At 37.9% G+C, this 21,823-nt stretch overlaps 1 long non-coding RNA gene across 1 annotated transcript in view; it reads left to right on the top strand.

Moving 5' to 3' along the window:
- The window catches only part of LOC121667105, a 74,104-nt gene extending 52,596 nt beyond the window's left edge, over nucleotides 1-21,508 (top strand). The window contains exon 3 of the long non-coding RNA XR_006016910.1: nucleotides 17,616-21,508. This is a non-coding gene — a long non-coding RNA (uncharacterized LOC121667105). The remainder of the gene's footprint in view (nucleotides 1-17,615) is intronic.
- Nucleotides 21,509-21,823: the final 315 nt, after the last annotated feature.

Below are 21,823 nucleotides of genomic sequence, written 5' to 3'. Positions count from 1 at the left end.
ACTGACTCTGACAGAGGGAGAACAGTGACAGACCTTCTGCTCCCAGCTTTTATTGGCAGCCTGACTACATGAGCTTTTGGTAGTTTGGAAAGTTCCAACTTGAAGTTAGTTATGTTTCTTACTGCAGTGTAACGTTAAGTGTAAGGTTGCTCCAGAATTTTCTGTGCCAAGTACTGTAAGTTTACATTTAATCTACAATCTGAATGTATTCAAGAGACAAGTTACCTTTCTCTTGTCTTCAAGGTATGTAGGGCACACGTCACCTGTCACCTCCTCTCTCCTTCTTTGTTTTGCTATAATAACATTTAAGGGCTTTGGACTCTTCTCATACTCATTCTCTTGATAGGAGGTCTCATGACTCTTCTCTGTGGTCTCATTGAACACAAGCAATGAGAACTGTGTCACATTCCAGTGGAGTATTAGTCCCTTGTATGCTTGCTTATTTTGTTTGGATATAACAATTGGAATCTAGAACCACTTTCCAGAGAACTACAGTGCTCATTACAACTTTCTAATTGATTCATGAACTCACCTAGTTCTCCTCTTATTTATTTCAACTTATAAGCTTCAACTTATAACAGAAATTTTAATTAGATCCCAAGTTCACAGCCTGCCTTTTGTGCCTTTTTCTCTATTTCAATCCTTCAGTAATTTCTTTCTTTTGTTTTTGAAATTCGGTCCCCTATGCTTATGACAACCTTTGTGCTCTCCAGAAAATTTCTTTAACTCACTATTTCATTTTGTGCCAAATTCTGCTGCTCAAAACAGTAACAACATTGTTTCTAAGCTCTAGATGAATTCCTTTTTTAAACTTCTCACCGTTAGGGAGCTTTCACTAAAAGATGTTAGCTCATTTTAACCACTTCTAAGTTCAAATAGATAAACCTGGGTGAGATCATAAGACATAAGGGCTCGTTCCTCTGTAGAGATGAGAAGAAGATAGTAAAAAAGAGGCAATGAAGTCCACCTTATCTCCTAACATAAAGAGTAACAGGCTATTTATTGTCTGCTGGATGTGGTTAGTACATGGTGAGAAGGGAAGGGAGAGGGAGATTGTAACATATCATTAAGTATCCTTATAGAATCCATAATTACTTCAGATGAACAGCTGAATTAATTTTTCCACTAACCAATCAGTAAAAGCTCAGCATTGCTACTGTTAGTGGAGGTTAGCCACGAAATGTAACGTGAAGTTGGTAAATCACTGTTCCAGGACAGACTGCTCTGACTGATAGCTGTCCTGGATCCTAGACAAATGCCCAAGCTGCTGCTGATGGTGTCACACTCTTACAGTTTCTCATCTTGGAGCTGCTCCTCTTCATACAAGTAATGCAGAACTCCGGGCCTGAGAGGCAGTGCCAACAGCATGCTTGTTTGATCTCCTGTATGTCTCAGACGTACATTTTGCCCTTTCTGAGACTATTGAATATACTGCTCACATTTTGACTACTAGGTATCCTAAGGCATATACTTTTTCATGGCAAGGAAGTTACTTGGAATTTGTTTTGGAAAATCTGAATTTCACTACAGCCCAGACATAAAACAGATCTCGAAATGCTGCTTGTATTATTGTGCTGAAAATGCCTTAATTCAACATCTCGGAGAACTCACACACAATTCCACTGCGGTGTCAGCGGTGCCTAGTGGAAAGAAAGCATAAGAAACAGAGGACAAGGCTACAACAATGTGTAAATAAAGTGACTGAGACATGGGAAGCAAGGCTGATCACTGTAGTATCAGTCTGATAATATATAGAGATCAACAGTATAGTCTACTCCAGCATTCTGGTAGTACCGAGTCAATTGAAACTATGTTATGTGACTTTAGAAGTAGCACAGATTTTCTCTATAGAGTTGTCTGACAAATCAATATTTTGAGTAAATTATTTCAACGTTATAAAGCACAGAGACACCACTATATGTTTGAAGTTTTACAGCCTAACTTGACAGCTTCACCGAAGAATTTGGCAAGTCTACAGCATACCTCTCGCTGTAGGGCTCCGACGGTTGCTTCTGCTCATTTGTAATGATTTAGATCTATAGGTTTCAGGTAATGTTGTCTTGTGCTGACACAGCCTTTGTTACAAATGACTGTTTTTTGGATGTTGTATTACAGTAATTCACTTTGCTACCCTTCCACCACCTTGTATTTTTTTGCCAGTTGGTGCAGAAATAGCCTTTTATATGGAGCTTTTCTTTGCTTTATGTGAGCAATTGCAGCATGTGGCCTTGAACTGTGGTGTTTATAGGCCACCACTCTGTATTTCAGAGTGTTTCCTTACTGCATTACTATCAGAGCCTGAGGACCTCAACAGGCCCCTGGAGACCTTCCCTGTCTCACCTGGGACCCACATCTCTGCCCAAGCTCCCTGCTTTATCTTAGGCCCAGGAATCTGGCTCCTGAGGCCTGTCCTTCAAAATCTCATATCCGGCCTTCTCTCTCACCCTATTCTGTGGTCACACTTGGCTCCCAGACCATACCTCTGTCATAGGGCAGCCTCAATTTTTTTCTACGTAACAACTACCATGGATTCAACTCCATGGGTGAAAGCAATAAAGGCATATAAAAAATGATGGAATATCATAGTTAAAACCAGGCAAGAGTATGGAAGAAAAGACTGTCTTACCTACGCATGGGGTCTCACCAGTCTCTGCAGAATTTTGTGAAAAAATGCTCAAAAATATGAGTGTAGCAGCCCTACATGCTATGTTGTTGATGCAGAATCTGTGCTACTAATAGCTGCAGTCACTAAGGGACTGATGGAATACTGTATTACTGTCAAGCACATCAAGGTGAAGGACAGCTGGACACGAAATACTGCCCTAGCAGTATGTGTATTCAGATATTGCATGTTCTAAGTTGTGTAGATACCTTTGTCTAAACTGGCATCTAAAAGTAGATTCCTAAAGCCAAGCCAATTTCCTTGTACTGTTTGAGCTCATGACAAGAGCACATGGATTGTTTTGCAATGTGGGAACATTGTCAGAGAGGGGAGACCTTGAGGCTAGGGAAGCATCTGGAGATTAGCTCTGTGGCTGATTTGATGCAGATGAGCAACACATGACTGGCATGAGGGTGCCAGTTACCCTTCCTACTGTAATATGACAGGAATGACTCTTGACAAATTGTTGCCATGATTGGAAAACAATAATTGATGGGATGATTCAGGGAGTACTTGAATAATCGTAAGTTTCTCTGCCTTAACTTATTTCTAAGTTATTTCTAATTACACGAAACGGTTTATAGTGAATTTTACACAGATAGACTCCTCTTGCCATGTTGATGCTGTCAGTAAAATGCTTGTTTGCATTAGGTAACCAAAACTTGTCCTTCATTAAAAGGAAGAGAATTAATTTGTTTTAGTCCATTGAAGATTTCAGTGGGCATTTAGCTACAGTGACCTCCATATAGTCTAACAGGCGACAAAACATGTATTTATTTCCTCCTATTCTGCTTGGTCATATACACTTAACTACCAGAAGAGGAGGTGGCCTAGTCTCAGATTTTTGTTCAACTTACATTTCCTTATCAAGACTGTTTGTGTTTTGTCTATTGCACATTACTTTCAAGCATGAAGGGAAGGAGGAAATGAAGACTGGTTTCTGATTTTCACTGGCATAGAGCTGCTGCTGGCTTCCAGGGCCTGTAGTGCATGATGTAGGCTCCCTCATGCAAGGGCTGGGTTATGGATGCAAGGTGCATGAAACACAACAATGTGGGAGGTGATAATGAAGTGTAGATGGTACTGCAGTTTTTGTATGCTCTCGGAAAACTTTCTTACTGTCTCAGCATTTTTCTTCTATCTTTCCTACTCATTAAATGCAGCCACCAACTACATATTCAGGAAATTTCTTCTCTGTAGTGTTCACTTGCTGAATCTTGGTCTTCCACACTTTCACCTATGCTGTGCTGTTTTGTCTTTAGTTGTCTGACTTTAATCAGAAGGGTCAAGCTTCCTTAAGCTTGAAAATCAGGATAATCTTCAACTAGACAGATAAACAACCCATGGGGATTTAAGGGTTCTTAGTAGGTTCTTTCTTTCTGTGTCTGCAGACAATGGTGCTAATGGTAGGGTCTATTCAAATGTTCTCTGTATGCACCAGAAAGGGAGACACAGCATGGATAATTTGCGGGAGAATGTGCCAGAAACACTAGTTTAAGTACACAGAAAAGTCACCCATGATCTCTGGTAACTTTTTCTACTTGCTATTTTAGTCTGCTGCAAAAATGAAGAGCCACAATGTCGCTTAATGTGCAAAAGGCAGTCTAAGTCAATTTCTACTGTAACTAGTAGTGCATAATAAAAAAATAGCGTTAAGGGAAAACAGTTGGTGGTGAGACCCTGAAGTTCAGTCTGTGCATTTCAGAGTCTTTAACAGGCTTATGTCTCTATTACAGACTAGTTCTACTCTGGCCTAAAATTCTCTCAGCATTTGTTTGGTGTTTACTGGGTGGGCTCTTAGGCTTCATTTTTACTGTAGTGCTCCTTTCTGATTTTATTTAACATTATCCATCAATGTCAGATGTTTTTCTGACACCCCGTTATGAACATGCACCACTTCCATTCACCACTTTGCGCCTGGGTGCAGCTGCACAGGCTGAGGCAGTGGCCACCACCATCCCACCTCAGCTACTCATCACCTCCCGCATGTTAGCAGCTACCTTGTCTGCTCTGCTAGATGCAATGCTGAAGGAATTTCCTGAACTTTGCATCCATTGCACCTCAGAGGTTTAAAGAGTCTGAAAAGTATGTCCCTGCTCACATGAATGTTTTGGTGGAAGGTTTGGGGAGAGATCTCCTGAGAAACTTAGGTGCCAGGCTGGCAAGAGGAACGTCACAGCTCACTGCAGCCAAAACACACTAGTTTTATCCTGTGCTATCTCAGACATGAATGGGGACATAAGTCTACCTTTCACTAATGCTCTCATTTGCTCTCTCTGATTACACTGATGAACTACATGCCATGTTTCTCTATTCAAATATTTGTCTTTTGTCCCAGTTATGATTTATTTTAGAAAATACTTAACTCCAGGAATCTGAATGAAATGGTAAAAGTGACAAGTATTTTTTAAATGAGAAAAACATCATCTGAAGGGTGCAGAAATAAAACTGTTCACAAACATTTAGAAACAACAAATGTCCATCGCGGTGATGGATGTTTCTGGGTGGGGAAAAGGCTATGGGCAAGAGCATTTACTACACTGGGGTTTGTGCACAGTGACCACAAAAGGTGGTGAGCATTGTGTTGCCAAAGTACCTTTAGTTTAAATTGAGTGATAGCCTAAAGGCTGATAATAAAGAAGAAATCACACAGTGGGACATGCTTCCCAAAAGTACAGATGTTGTCTAGTGATAATGTTGTCTAAAGATATTTAAGTGTTACCATCCACTGATTCTCTTTCATGGCACAAATTGCTAGTAAGAAATTATGTCTTCATGAGTATAGGACAGATGATTTGGAAAAGTAAGGATTTTTTTGAGAAATAAGAATATTTTGGTAACTATAGAAATAAAAATCAGTGTTGAGCTTAGACTTGGGGAACTCCAGGATCCCGGACCCCGAACAGACAGTCCAATGAGATGCCTTCAGTCTGCCAGCAGATGAGTGAAAATTGATTCAACTTTACCAGTCTCATGAAATTGCTCCTGGGTCTTAAATCCAGTGTTTTGTTTTGGGTACCCTATGGCTTTTAAAAGAAACCGTTTCCTTAAATTTTTGTTGTAGGGAAAAAAATATTGCCACAAAGAGAAGAAATAATTGTGTAGAAGAGTTTTTTTAGAAAATATGTTTCTCACAAAACAGATCATTCTAACTTCTGGTCTTTTCTTTATTCATCTAGCTTTTAATTCTTTCCTACATCTTTGGAATATGCAGGCAAAGTTGCAGGCAGGGATGTGGACTTTAGGCACTCCTGTTTTGCAGAAAAGAGCTCATCAGGTGGCAATGACTGTTAATTTTTCTAACTAATTTCCATGGAGGTGGTCAAGTAATTTTTAAGCTGTTCTAGAAGGGAAAGGTTACAGGTATATTGGGAAGCACAGTGAGAAAAAAGAAAACAAATGCATTAAAAAAATCAAAGGAAATGATGTTAGTAGTTATATCGGTGGAAAAGAGGAAAATAAAATCCCACATTCTAATAATTAAGTTCCATTTTGGTTGGGTAAGAAATGTATTTCTGTGGAGATGTTACATCCAGGTTAACTTAAAATTAGATATGAGTCTGGTTATGTTCTGCCCAGCCTACTTTAAATGCAGTAATTGTCCTTTATAATCAAGCTATTACCATGACATTAAAATGTAATCCTCAGAAACAACATAGTCATTTATCAAATATTGCATTAGTCTCCTTGACATTTTAATTTACAAGCTTTTTATTATTAGTTTGATCTCTCGGTTATTAATTACTTACAAAAACATGTCATTTTTCATGTCTTATAAACAAATACAAGAAAAGGGTCAAATTTTAATCTTTATGAAAACAGCATAAATCAAAGATAACTGCATTGTCAGTGAAAAGTGTATGACAGAGAGACATCTCTCATGTCTAAGCAGATGCAAATGAAAGTTTGTTCTAAGCATTATGTAGAAAATACGTAATTTGTTTACAGTGAAAGAGATATTTTTCCCTTTTCAGTTTTCAACTTCTTCAGTAGTAAAATACAGAGCACCATGCAATTTCTCAACTCTTGTGTTTCTTTCAGTCAAGTTATGTCTTGAAATATTTCCTGTAAGGTCTTGGATGTCAGTTTCTGAAGCCTATAAATAAGGAATTCTCAAGCAGGGGAGAAAAATAAAGTAAAATCACCTTTTGCTTCTATTGGAAAAGTACTGGACCTGTGCTTGTTTGTGAGCTTGTATTTATGGCATATGTATTTATTTTATTGAAAAACAGTAATTTTCAGTTTTAACTGGGAAAACCAGGCATTGACATAACTCTCATTGTCATTTTATTCCATTGCTAGGACTGTGATTACTAGATTGCTTAATAATTTGCAAGCTGAATGTGAACAGATTCCCCATGACCATCCTATGAAATTGTCAGTGTTGAAAGAATGTTGAGCGCACGGAACCAGATGACCTGGAAAGCACAGTACTGTACATCAAGTCAAAACTTGCCCTTTACTTTCATAACTCAAGCAATAAAGCTAAAAAAAGAGATAACCTAACACTGCTGAGGTAGTACAAGAAGAGATCTGACTTCTTTTTCAGAAATCTGGAGATAACAAGGGTGACATCTCAGTAGTGAAAGCATGAGGAATGCTCTGCTTACATACAGAGCTTTTTACTTACAGACCCTAGCAGAATTTTATTTGCAATGTGAGTATTAATGTTGTCATTGTATAGATGGGAAGAATGAGGTTTTGAGGAGTAAAGTGATTTGTTCAGAGCACCTCTGTAGCTGATCCGGGAATCCATTTATTAAATAGCTTCAGTCAACCTGCCTTATCCTGTACTTATACTGGAGATTGAGACAGAAACTTTTACTGAGTTATATCTCCTTTTTCATGTAAATGTTCTTTCTCTTAGCCACTCTTGGGCATGAACAAATATTGGGATAAAATATGTTGTTGTAATGTTTCTAATGAAGGACAAATCAAGAAACATCAGAAATCTTTAACATTCTGCTTTTGCCATAGAATCTCAGCAGCCCTGTCAAAAAGGCTAATGTGGCTCTGTCACCAGTGAGTAACAACATTTATCTCTATTTCTTCTTTTATCTTTTAACCGCATTCAGTCTACTATTTTCTGCATTGTCATAATTAGATGTTGATAATCTGTTTTAGAGAGAACAAAACCACAAACCCTTTCACCATAATATCTGACTGTCTTCACTTCTCTCAATGCATATTTTAGAGAATGGGCATGTATTTTAAGAGCAACCTTATTCTGTTCTACCAATGAAAGTCAGGGCATGGAAGAACCAATATGTTATTATCACTCTATATCTTCTACAGACATACCATGAGAAGTTACTGGCGTCTTCTGTAGTTTTTTCTTAGTGTGTTCTTATGTTCTTACTCTCCTTTTTTTTGTTCTCCTTTATCTTTAGGTAGTCTTAATGATCTTATTTCAAATAACCCAGTGAAAGACATTCACTTAACCTGTTAAATATTCCTTATGGCACCTGAATGAATTCCAGACAAAATCTGCACATTTTGCATTTGTTTTGTGACAGTTTTTTTATTTGTCTGATGTCCATAAATCTGCAATTAATCTTTTCTACTTTTTTTTTTGGTTTTCCTTGTAAATAAATCTCCACCAGACCTCTCCTGAGCAAACAAGGGCTTCTTAAAGACCCAGCCCTAAAACTCTAGAAGTAGGTGGATCCAACAATATATTTTTTTATAGTTGAAATTCATTGTTCAATCCACATTCAATGCACTATGTGAACATGGGAATGAATTTGGTCTGAATGTTTTAAAAATGGGAAACTATCTCTTATGGATTTCCTGGACCAGTCCAAATCCTGTATCACTTCCTACCACAGGCAGGAGATACTCATCCTCCTTTTCTTTCTTTAGAAGAGGAGTTTCTAGGGTTTAGAAACAAGGTTAGAAAGCCATACATGCTGGAAGTTATCTGAACAGTGGGGATAGAAGAGAATGGGACACAGAGACAGAAGAAAACAAAACTATGAAAGTGGAAAAAATGAAGGGACTGTTTTATTTATATACCCTGAGTAGCCCATGCATGGCTTGGAAAGTCTGTGTTCCCAGCTCCTCTGTTTTGAGTCGGATTTTCAGGCTTACTATAAATGACTGAACAGGCAGTTTTAATTATAGCAAAACATGACAACAGAAATGAATCCTCATGGTTAACAGATCATAAGACTGCATTGCTGTCCTCAGGGACTGAGCCGGCAAGGACTCAAATGCTTGTAAATAGTGCAGGTGTTGAAAACCAATATGAGGTTACATAATTTCTTGACCAGAGAAATGCCAACACATGTCTTATAGCATTATGGTTTGCGACAGTACATTTATGGTGGCAATTTACAGGCAGGGAAAGAGATCTTTGGTCTCACTACAGCTGGCAACCTTCACATTTCGTAGTCACTCATCACGATCTCAGAATGTGCTAATTTTCAAACAGAAATAATAACTATGAAAAAGTGGCCAGCTGTGTTGCCAGTTTTTTAGGAAGAGATCCAAACAGTTTATGTGAATAATTTTTAGCTCTTTATATATGAAATATTACTGTTATTAGTTTCAATTTTTAAATTATTCTCATGTAATTAACGATCTAATTCCCAAAACTCTTTATATATTCCTTGATGGAATCACCAAAGCTTGACAGAAGAACAGAAAAATGATGAATGACTTAAAGACTAACAGTCGAAGATAATTGGTATAAAAATAGTGAATTCTGTGATTGAGAAGTAACCCATTGTCATATGTCCACAAAGACAAAGATGGGTGTCAAAAAACTGCATACCAGTAACATAGGCTATTGCCATTTCTCTGAAGAGATTTTTGCGATTTCTGTCCACTGTAATTTCTTGTCCTTGCTTAAAGCTGAGATAATTCTCTCAGCTAGTCCAACTTGATATATCATATAAGGTGATCCTTGGAACTCAGTTCAACCATAAGAAACAGCAGATTTTATGAGGTGATTGAAAATACATGCAATACTTCCAGGACAAGATTTTCAGGAAAATTGTTCTATTTTTTTGTTTTAGTTTTCTGTAAGTACTTGTGTTTCTGTAGTGCTGCAGATATATTACTTCTCTAATTGCTCACTCAAGCCTCCAAAGTGTTACAATAATGTAATTTCTAGTCAAATGATAAGACATTTCATTTAAACCACAGTGTTGCTGTAAGCTGTACTCATGTTCCTCTGTAATCCAGATTTATTGCCCTCCTTATTCTCAGCAAGCATGAGCAAACATGAAATAGTTTTCTGTAATTATATAAAAAAGAAATATAAGCAGTGTTTCAAAACCTTCTATGAGATGACAAGGTCAGTCATCTGCCACTGAATAATTTCCTGAGCATCTGTTCATTCTGGCTATCGCAGTGTCCAACAGTGCAGATATAGTATAAATAATAAAGACAGTACCATTTACTGGGGTCTAAACCTACAACTGTCTGTTTTGCAAAAGTTCTGCTGAAGGACACGGAGTTTTGAACAGGGAAATTTTGTGAGGCTGGGCTATGGCTTTAGACCTATCATAAAATCAGTATCCTGCTTGACCTTCACTGCAACAATGTGCAAGTACATCCTGAAATCAGGCATGCAGATACATAAAGAGAAACACAGAGAGTTAGTATATCCTGGTACAGGATAGATGGACATTTCAAAGGACGAGGGTTTGAAATGTGATGTCTGCAACACTTGGCAGCTGTCAACTGCACAATAAAAATTTGATAGGAGACCTCACTCCTAAGGGTGGCTTCTCAAATAACTTTCACAGGTTGTTTTAAGTGTTCATAAAGGACACCAAGAAACCAAAATCCTGTTAGTTTATGACCCCTTTTCACAGAAGAAAGTGACCCAGATTTTGTCCTGTGGTGAGACTAATTTTTTTGTTTAAATTTCTGTGGTTCCTTATGTGTCAGGTAAGAGATGTTATCTCAATAGCTTTTCTAATGAGAACTCCAATGTGTGCTCTCTTACAAATCCATATTTTTGCAACATTGAGAGAAGAGCCTAAATCAGGCAGAAGGACTTGGTCCCCATTCAGGATTTTGTGGCTGCTAGGCAGCTGTTCCCATGTCTGTCCAGGAGATGGGCACTCTCTACACGCATCAGCAGCACCATGATCTTGTGTGCAGCTGCCAGCACTGCCTTCCTAACCAGCATCAGACTGTGTCCCTGATGCTGTCTCAGCAGACAACACTCTGAGCAGGGCTGTTTGGTGTCTTCTAAAGCCTGTAATTTTACCAAGATTAATTTATTAGTGTGTCTGTTCCAGGCTCACTGAGCAAACGAGGAGCGTTGGGATACCTTTGTGGCCAAACATTATGGTAACATTCTCTGCTGGAGAGTGCAGGAGCAAGCAGAAGTCTGGGTCGTTGGCAAGACACACAGAGATGTACCTGTGGTCCAAACCCAGATCTGAGCCTGCTATTTGTCTAACCTTGTGCAGCAGAAGGATAAGCTGCACAGACAAAATGGGACAAATGCTTCTCTGAGCAAAAAGGAGAATAGGTTTCCAGCTGAGGACATAAGCCTTTGATTATGACTGTTATAGTGAAATTTGCCTTTTCTTGCAGTCCAAAGAGAAGTATAGAGAGAAAAAAATTAAGAACAATAGACATTGAAAAATGCCCCTCATTTCACTATAACTAAAAGTAAGGTAATGAATAAAAAATAGGTGTCCTTTGAAAGAATAAGAAAACTGGCCTTAGTAACAGAAATGTTAAGGAATACCAGTTGTAATGAACAGGTTTCATGAGAAAAGTCAAACTACATTATTTGCTGTCTTTTGACTAACACTTCCCTAATCTTGTGCACTTCTGTCTCATCCCCTTCTGTTGTCTAATAAAAACTAATGATCACTTCCATGATGGAATAATGTATTAAGTATAGTGTGGAAATGAATTTAATTCTGATTGAGTTAAATAGCATTTTTTCTCTCTGGTAGTTCTGATTCTCTGTTTGCGATGAGAGAAAATATCAGAAACTGGACTTCATTGAACTGCTCTTCCCACATTTACTTCTAATGAACCCTAGGTAGAGAATTAAGTGTTCTAGTTCCTTTCACATTTTGCCTTATTTGCACAAGGATAAGAAAAAATATACATAAAATATAACCCTTTAAGAACTTAAACCTTACTAGAAACAATGGGAAAAAAAGGGTGAAAAAAGGATTAAAGCAACTTTCTGCTGTTATATTAAGTACATATCAGTGATTGCTATCTTATAACAAGGTAAGACATGGATGGACAGCTGGGGTTTTACGGGATGCCTTATGGGGTGCTGTTTTTTTTTTAAGTCCAGAGCATTGTAAATCAGTTGTTAGATCACTAAGGCTGGGAATACTGCTACATGTTCATGTGGCTGGGGATGGGGAGTGTAGAGCCAGAAACTGTTGGCAAAGTTAATTGTCTGCAACTGTATACGTTATGTCTGAAAATCTAGCTTAAAACAGAACTTGTCCCACGCAAACACAGAATTTTCCTATCCTACATTAGGCTAGGTTGAAGACGAAGGAATCAATTTCTGAATCAGTTCCCTTCATGAAGGAAAAGACAAAAACTCTTAAGCCCTATGGGGAAGCAGACAATATTTGAAGAACATGTTGGTTAAGACGTTTGTGACCTCATTCTTTTACATCAGCTCCATAATGATCATCTAACATGTTTTTAAACAAGATTTCTGCAGTCCACATTAGGAATAAAATGACTGTTGCTGTGCTCGATAGAGCTGTGCCTGAATCCATTTTCCCAGCTGTAGGCTATACCTGTGCTGCTGGTGGTCTGTACAAGAGCAGTTATGTGACTAAAGTTCCCCATGTGGGGAAGACTTTTGGAAGAGAAACCATTGCTTATGCAGCATTCCCTCCTGAGTATGAACATATGTTGTTTTTCATACACCTCCCTCACTGACTATGAGGCTGTCAAACACGGAGCTCTATTGTGTGTAGAAGTCTATTGTGAGGTATGGTGCCGTATAAGGTACCTTGAACTATCTGTGCTGGGATTATTAGGGCATCTTATTATTCCGTCGACTCTTTTCTGGGAAAAAAAGGGAAAAAACCCATCAAAACAACAAACCTCAAACCCAAACAAAACCTGTTTTTGGGAGTAAAGAGATCTATCATGGAATATGTTGAGAATTAATGAAACAACCAGGGCCCAAGGATGTTGTGTGTGCTCTAGATAAATATTAATACCATAAATACTACATACTAACTATGTGTCACAAGGGCACATTCCTAAGATTTATGGGAAGATCAGGTTTTCATTCAATTGGTGCTAGATTTGAAGACATCAGACTTAATAAATAAATGATAATAAACTGTCATAGGGCATATATTTTAGCATTTGACATCAATCATGTGCTAGCTCTGTTGTGATGGGCATAGGTATAAATCTGGCTCTGCAATAAACCAAGACTTCCCTAGAAGGAAAAAATATGAAAAGTGGAAATGAGATTTAATTTTGTGATTCTTCCTGCCACAGTTTTAGTTTCAAATGAAACTCTTTAAAGTACAAAGTAAAAAATTTGATAGTTTAGTTACTTACCAGAACTGAAAAGCCTCTGAGTGTGCACACTAATAAAGACGTCTTTATCTTAAGGTGTTAGTACTTCTTTTGTGAATTTTCCAGCTCTGAAGAAATAAAATAAGTGTTACTGAGAAGAGACCACAAGATAAAAATGTTCAAGGAAAGAAAATCAATAGTGTTATTTTTGTTTTTGGAAGAAGGTTCTGGTAGCTCAGAATCTCTCTATTCTGAATTGCCTAGTTAAACAAGGTGGGTTTTTACATGATTCACATTTTGAAAATGCAATTTAAAAATTCTGACAGGTATATGATGCTTTTCATTTTCTAAGAAACAGAATATGCTAAATGTTAGAATTAGTTTTGAAATAAAAATTTCTTTGCACATGTCAAAAGTCACTAGAAAGGTGAAATATAGACCTAAAACCCAAATAAATATTTAAGATGAAAACTTTAAAAACCTGACTCTAAAGAAAAGTTTCCTCTGGGGAAAAAATCAAAAATTCAACACCAAAACCCCCCAAAAAATGAGCCAGTAACCTTTAACAACAAAAGCTTTACACAAACACTATGAAAACAGCTTCAAGTTTATCTTTTCACAGGCTGAAATAGGCAACAATTAAAGCTAAATTATAAAAATAGAATAACAAGTACATGATTTTTTTTTTTTTTTTCTTCTACTGGAAGCATTGATCTTTCAATACTGAACAATATGCCAGTTTTTGGACGCAGTAAGGTCATGTCAAGGTGCAGAGAAGTGGGGATTTTTGCACCTTTCATTCAGCTTCCAGGAAACGTGCCCTCCGGTTTTGTAGCCCTGCCATTAGCGCGGCTGCGGGGAAGACGGACGTGGAGGTCTCCTGCAATTCTCCTACCACAGTCAGGTTTGGATCTGCCAATTATCTGACGCTCTATACACAAACTGTTCTGCGGCTCAAGGACCACGGGTCTGTTTCTGTCTGTCGCTCCTTAGGGAAGCTGCCCAGGCGGTGGGAGCGGGGTTGACACAGCAGGGAGACAGGCTTTCAGCTGAAGGCTCAGTCCTTCAGACTTGTGTCCAGCCTGCACCCAGTCAAGAGGAGTCTTTTTGTGGGACCTGAACAAACAAAAATACCTTCCATTTAAATCGCTTAAATTAAGCAGAAACAAGAATGATTTGTTTCAAGTTCTTTATTGCTCTAAACTACTTCCTTTCAGCCCTCCCAGAAAATACTTCAGCTGAACAGGCAGTGATGGAGGGTCCTTAAAGACAGTGTTCACAGTTTTGAAAGAGCAGCAAACAGCAGCACTCAGAACGTTTTAGAAATGACTGATGAGATTTTATGGTGCTTAGGAGAGAAAATATCTGAGTATTCATATGTAAATCTCAGATATTCACTAGAATGTTGCATTTTAAATACTGCCATATTTTTCTTTGCAAGTGCATATGGAGTAAGTAGCTGGAGGTAATGTTCCCTCTAGAGACTCTGAAATTTGTTTTAATGTGAAACAAAAATTTCAGAGTACTAAAGCTCTTAGGCTTTTTTTCTTCCTTTGCAAGGAAAATTCTCAAGGGTACGTGGATAGAAAAATTAATTCTAGAGAGATTAACGAAATCAAATTAACCTAGTAAAACCATTAAGTAAATTAGCAAGTTTAGTAATCGGAATGTTGGGTTTTTTTCTTTGCTTAATTCTCGCATTAGTAGCTTAACACTGTAAATGTTTAACAAAGAAGAGCCCTCTTTGTCACACACAAAGGTAGATAAGTTCATGCATTTAGAAGACTTTTTTTTAAATTGAAGAGCATCTGAAAGAAGCTCACCATAGTTGCCCATGAATCAAATTTTGCAACATCACTCTGTTTGGATATAAAAAGTCAGCATTTTTGTATTTTAGTATATTGTACTTAAGTAAATATAAACTAACTTTTTATGCATGTCTCTGCATATGTATGTATTTTTCTTTTTCATATTTATATGTTTGTATGGACACACACATATAATCATCAGATCTCATTCTTAAATTTCTGGTAGGCCAGACAAATTAGAATTATTCACTAATAGAAGTGGGAAAATTGAAGTGTTCTCCATTTTCTTTCCATCAAAGGATAAGTTTCAAACTTTGGACAAATCTACAAACTCCTGATATGATTTATCCAAGCCTTTCAAACTTCACAGTGAATTTAATGTGAAAACTACCCACTAAAAATCCCCTAAATCTCTGCTTCTTTTACAATTGCCACAATAAACAGGAATTATATAACCAATGTGCTGCATGTGCCTCAGATCTTCATCTAAAGGGGTCACTGTAGGGCTCAGGAGACTGCACTTGTTTTTCAGAGTCTCTCCCCTACTGTGATGGGTCAAATGTCATTGTTCCTATTGTAGAAAAGTTTTGGCAACTGGTAAAACCTAAAGTAACTAGTGATAGGCTGGTCTTTAATGGGACTGTTGCTGGCTAGTAGAGCCTGTCCTCACACCCCTGAGAAGCTCTCTGCCACCCACCCCCAACAGCCTCAGACCCCACCTGCCCCACTCTAATTTCTCCCAGGTCACATCCACTCTTCTGCGAGGAGAAGTAAGTGCCACTTCGGTAGGAATTATAACTTTCCATCATAATGGTGGTCAGTGTCAGGGGCAGCTGGGTATGGGGGTGGGGGTAGAAGGAATTTAAATCCATTTAACACTTTGATGTGAAGGGATCTCCACAAAGAGTCTGTCATTGTTTTAGGCAGGTGAATTCACTCAGACATACTCAGCCATGAATAACATGAATAGACAGCTGAGTGCTGGCTTAAGGATTTCCATCATACACGATGTTCTGTGTCTCTCACCACAGCCATCTCTCAGACCATGAAGAAAGCAGCAAAGACCCCCTGGACACACGGACAGAGCAGGCAGCTGCCCTTGGTCCACTCCCTGTGCCTCACCATGCCACAGAATCTGCAGTGCTAGGAACTAAGAGCAATAAGAAAAATAGTGATGATGAGAGTAACAATAGTAGCCTAGAGAGTGGAATTGCATGTGTCAATAGTAAACTTGTTACTATTTCTGAGAACCTCCCCCCCCCCCCCGCCACATTTTACACACCTCAAATGTTTATCATGTTCCCAATGACTACCACTAAAATACTTTGGACATACGGTAAAAGTCCCCAGTAAACCAGTTTCTCCATTTTGGCAGCAGTCCTTGCTTAAAGGCTACAGCCAAAAATCAGAAGTTATTGCAGAAAATTTGCTGAGCAAATAAGGTACCCACTTTACCTGCAGACTGATAGGCCACCAATTTAAGCTCAATGCTTTACAGTTCGTTGTGGTTGTCTCTTGCAAAGATTCTACACAGTTATTCTGACTTGTTAGCACATTCAAAAGGTCAAAGTCTAAATTAAGCAGCATTCTGATAAGTTTTAATTAATCTTTCAGTAAGAACTACAATTGCCTTCAGGCTTTTGTTGTTCCTGTGCTTAATCAGAGATTAAAGCTTGTAGAGGCACTCATTCAAGGACCTGACCTTTCATATTTTCTCTAAAAACATAGAAGGAGTTACTTTCTTTGATCCAGTTTTCTGAGTACCAAGTCTGGAAAAGGCATGCAAACTCTGGTGTCTGAACAGATGGCTACAGCTCGCAATTAGATCCATTCTGGGCTAAGAGGAAAGACACACCAGCTCTCTTTACTAGTGTGTCTTTTCAGAAATGTTTTGGAAGATGCTTCCAGATAGTGAAGAGAGACAAATGCCATATGCATCTAGGGAGCAGGCGCTGCGCATACGTCTGCAGCTGCAGCTGGTAACAGGCATCTTACTTCGGGTGCAAAAGTATCAGTTCTTTACGCTCTCCAAGGGAGCTGGGGGAAATGTTAGGAAAAATGAAATTAAGTAGCTCTCTCTGAAGCAGGGCAATACGTTTCAGCATAGATCCTTTCATAGTCCAATGGCAAATATTACCTACGGTAATAGCACTGAGAACAGCCTGCGGGAGACATCTGTATTACTGCCATTTTCTTTTTTCCTCTGGAAACTTAGAATAAAAAAATTAGAATTTTAGAAATTGTCTTCTCCCCATGTGAGGGGAAGAAGAGAATTTATAGGTGGTGATAACCAGTACTGCTGTCACATGTACCAAGGCAATAGGCACTGACCAGGGGGTTTCTGAGAATGGCATTTTGGACCCGTGTGTGAAACACAAGCAGTTGTTCTTTAGCAGCTTCTTGAGCCTGAAGCTGCCCTCACATCTCAAAACAGAAGCACGAGGTGAAAAGTTTTTCTGATCAGGTACCACCTGGTGCTTGCTTGGCCATACAAGCTGAAGCTGTTGCATCATCTGTGAAGTGGGGAAGATTTGGCACAAGTTTCTGAACTCACCTCTACTTTTGCTTCCTGTTTTTTAACAAAATCGTCAGCCCTTTCTAACCTTCTACACCAATTTTCAAAAATCATGATGTTTCATTTCCCATCTTTTCCATAGGACCGCAAGTAACTCAGCGGATATTTTAGCCTGCATTAGCAATGACATCAGGAGCGCAGAAGAGTGCCCTTCTGTTCCTGAAAAGACTTGCTAACTGTGATGACGATGGCTGCCTGCATTCTTATCAGGCTTCACAGGATCAAGGACTCCCTGCTATTTGCTAAAGAAGCCTCACTGTGGTGTCAAGGTCCTGTGCACGGGGTCTGCGCGTTTTAATTAACGTGTAGGGCTTTTCTTTGTCTATTGGGTTTTAGCTAATACAGCTATCAGTATGTACCAGCGTCAGCCTATCATGGCTTTCATGTCCTTATCCCCTGCTAGAAGCACCTTCACAGTGGACGTGAAAAGTCAACTTATATGATGAACAATTTACTGTGTGTTAACTCAAGAAAATGCAAGATGTCAGAAGGATTTCTTCTTTTCCTCTTAGAACAGAGGAATTTTCCTTAAGATTGTTTAAAGGTGTGCTCTGCTTTTCTTGGTTTGAGGAATTGTTAGTTTCCCCCTTTTCATCATTTAAACATACAAATTAAAAAAGTACTTCAACATTCTTGGGAACAACTAAGACACAAAATTCACATATGACACTACTTAGAAAAACTGACAACATAAAATTATTTCTATAAGGTAGTGAGCATCAAAGCTGCAATTTTAGAAAGTGCTAGAGAAGCTTATGTCTGTTTATATACTATATTCGCTTTTTTCTTTCTGCTTCACTGTTCAAACCGGCATTGTTACATTGGTTCAGAAAACGGAATGGTAAAAGAAAAATCGCTGTAATGTCTAAATTCTTCCTTTTTTTTTTTGTTTTTTGCAAGAAGAGTCACAAGGGATCAGGACACACACTGTGGCTCCTAAACAGGCAACAGATAGATGCCATAACCAGATTCTTCTCACTCTGAAACTTCATGTGGAAATCCTGCATCCTTCTTCATGCAGAAGAGCCTGGCTCCCTGGAAGAGTCAAAGAGAGCAATATTAGAGAAAATCCTAATCCCATGAACATGAGGGTAATGCCACTCACAAAAGTAACTCCATTCATGCATGAAAATATCTGAAAGTTGAGGCTATAAGACAGCAGCTAACTTAATGCTAGCTATTTAGAGGAGGCGAGGGAACAGTCTTTAGTATTTTTTTTGCTTGATAGAGCTACCACCTATTAAAAACAGTAACAAAACCAACTATAAACAAACAACCCCCCCAAAAAGAAAATGAAGAAATGAAGGTTATATCTCACTAGTTTCAAACTGGTGCACTTGTAAAGATATTGGTGCACTTAAAAGAACTCTGCAATGTAAAGATAAAGGGAATAATGAATCTACAAAAAAATTATTAAATTACCTTATGAAGTTTATAATTTTGAAATTTATGTGGGAAAGGGAAGTAAACCATTCCCTATAGACAGTGTATTATGGGAAAAGTGATTCCCTCCCCCAGTTCTAAGTAACTACTAGGATGGGAAGTGTGAAGGTACAATATGCAAGAATTTACTAAAGAAAATTGTCAGAGGTTTTTTTTCTATAAGCAGTATCAAACATTTTAAAAACTGCACTTTCATTATTTAGAAAAGTATTTTCTTATCTAAAAAGCTTCATATGTTTTCTTTGTGGTCTACTTGTATTTCACTCCTTTCTTTGCACATGGAATTCCTCTGCCATAACCTTACACTGCTGGATACACAAAAAAGAATTAGTTTGACAGGGAGGTTTTGGTGAAATATAGTAATGAAAGTGAAGTAAATCCTCTGCTTATCATTCAAGAAAAAATGGTGTATTTCACTCCCTGAGCTTTAACATCGTACGCCCTGCAGCAAGTAATTTACAGACGATCATCACCTTGCTACTCTCGCCTCTCATTTCCCTACTTGAACTCTCTTCATTAACCCAGCAATTTGCAATGGCATTGGGTGGTGCATTTATCACAGGACCTGCTCCAAATGGTCTCTGGCGGCAAGAGAACCAAAAAGTAAATTGAATTTCCCATGTGAAAGCCTCTTTTTCTTTTTTTCCTTTTTTGTTTTCTCTTGTCTTAAAATGTAATATAATTGCCATGATCCAGGTCTGGTTAATAACATAAATATAGAGCTAGAGGGTCAAAATACTACCATCCCTAGAGTAAATAATGAATCAATTTGAAAGGTAATATTTTACATTTGATTCTATTTTTAAAATTTCTATTTCCCGTGTGGCTTTTTGGTTTAGAGTAGATTTTTAATGTTATTGCAGTATTTTTAGGATTGGTTTATTTTTGCTTGATAATATTAGGGTCTAAATATTACTGTCCTGGGAGGTTTGGAAAGGAATTTTGAACCTAGTCTATCGTGTGATGTAATCTAAGTCGAAATGGCATTATTATGTGCCAGGACTTGCTTTGCTTTTGCTAAACAAATGTCACTAGGCCGGTGAACGTTTGTGTGGAAAAGACCACAACGAAAACTATTACCTTCCTGGATATCTGCATGCCTCGAAGTTCATGTCTTTCATGTATCATCAGCAGTAATGCCAAATCTCCACCTTTTGAAGCCAAAACCTTCTTCGAACAACTGAGTTATGCCTGAGCTTCCATCTTAACTTAGTTTGAATTCTGATTTTGATACGGCTTTTTTTTTTTTTTCGTTTTCACTTTTCCAGAGGTTGCTCTGTACTCAGAAAAAGACCATTGACTGATTTTTTACTCAGTGAAGAACAAATTGTTATGTGACATGTGTGGTACCAGGAGTGTAGACTAACAGTAGATTGACATGCCAGGAAGAAGGCACATGGGCTTTACACACAGGTTTTTATAAAATACGTAAAAATTTTTATGTGATGGACTCGACACTTCACCAGAGAGGGAGCAAGGGTAACAGTCCTACTGATTGTTGGGTTTTGCCATTGGAGTTCAATCGGGAAAGAGCACCTATTTAAGACATATAATGAGCACAGACTGTCTTTGCTCTGCTGGACTAATCTCCCCGAGCAACTCCTTGTTCCTCTAAGGGTTTACTCCCCAAAACTGATGCTATCTCTTCCTACCATACCTTCTGCATACACACATACAAAGGACTTTGAAGCAATTACCATCCTTAACATCCTAGAACAATTTAAGGAGAATAAGACTTGCAAATTGAAGTAGTGGTCATTTCTATCAACTTTGATTTAGTTTAATGATTGCAAATAATAATTAGTAGTTGGTATTTGAACACATTATCGTTGAAAACTCCCCAGTGATTACAGAACATCGAGGTCATTTATACGAACAGTTGCACCTATTCCAAGGCAAATGAGTGGGATTTGTGGCTGAAACCCAGGGCCTTTTACATGCCTTGAATAATCTCACTGGAAGTGTTTCAGTGCCCTCTTATCACATTTCTCTTGTATGAATTACTGTTTCACCATTTCACCTCTCAAGATGAAAATTCTGGCAGCACTCATGATAGATGAATAATTTCAAACCCTAAAATTTCCCTTTCAATTCTTTACAACATCTGTCTATTTTTAATATTTAATTAAAAGTTAGCATAAATATGCAGTTGCTGAAGTGAGCCCTGAGGAATTTAGGGTTACTGCAGGAATACTAAGTGCAAAATGAACTTATGTAGTTACCAGCCATTACAAAGAAGTTCAAAGTCGTTGCTACACTATTTGAATCAAAATTTTCTGTAATATCTGTCATTTCTTTAAAGTTTGCTTTTTTCTAAGGTTTATTAGTAAAGAGTTTATATTGACCAAATATTTTCTTAGGAAACTTCATGTAAAATCAGGATATTGAACACTGTTTTGGAATATCAACCGCTGTCTTAAACTTCCTTTTTTTTTTTAAAAAAATAACCAAAAAGTAGCAGCAAATCCCCAAAATAAGTTTGGAGTTTTTCTCTGATTTCATGTTAAAATAAAAATAATTATTTCCTGCTCACTCTTTTGATTGCTTTTTTATTTTCTTGAAAGGCAAAATAGAAAGGCTGTGCTTTTGGGTAGGTTCAATAAATATCTATTTTAAAATAAAGTTTATTTTTAAGCTTTATTATTAAATGAGTGTGGGTAATTATGTGTGCATGTGTGTGTGTGTAAGGGTAGAGGGTGTTGAAACAGCAAGACAGTTGACACAAAAAGATTTGGGATTTGTCATTGTTGGTCTTCACAATATCTTGCCCTTTGCCCAACTCTGAAATTAGCACGGTTTCTCAGGACCACAGATTAAATTTCAAGAACTTTAGGACACAATGTAAAC

This window comes from Corvus kubaryi, unplaced genomic scaffold, assembly GCF_017639235.1.
Source record: "Corvus kubaryi isolate FWS band 111438036 unplaced genomic scaffold, C.kubaryi_AGA036_p1.0 37357, whole genome shotgun sequence".
Classification (NCBI taxonomy): domain Eukaryota; kingdom Metazoa; phylum Chordata; class Aves; order Passeriformes; family Corvidae; genus Corvus; species Corvus kubaryi.
This window is presented reverse-complemented; position numbering and strand designations above follow the sequence as displayed.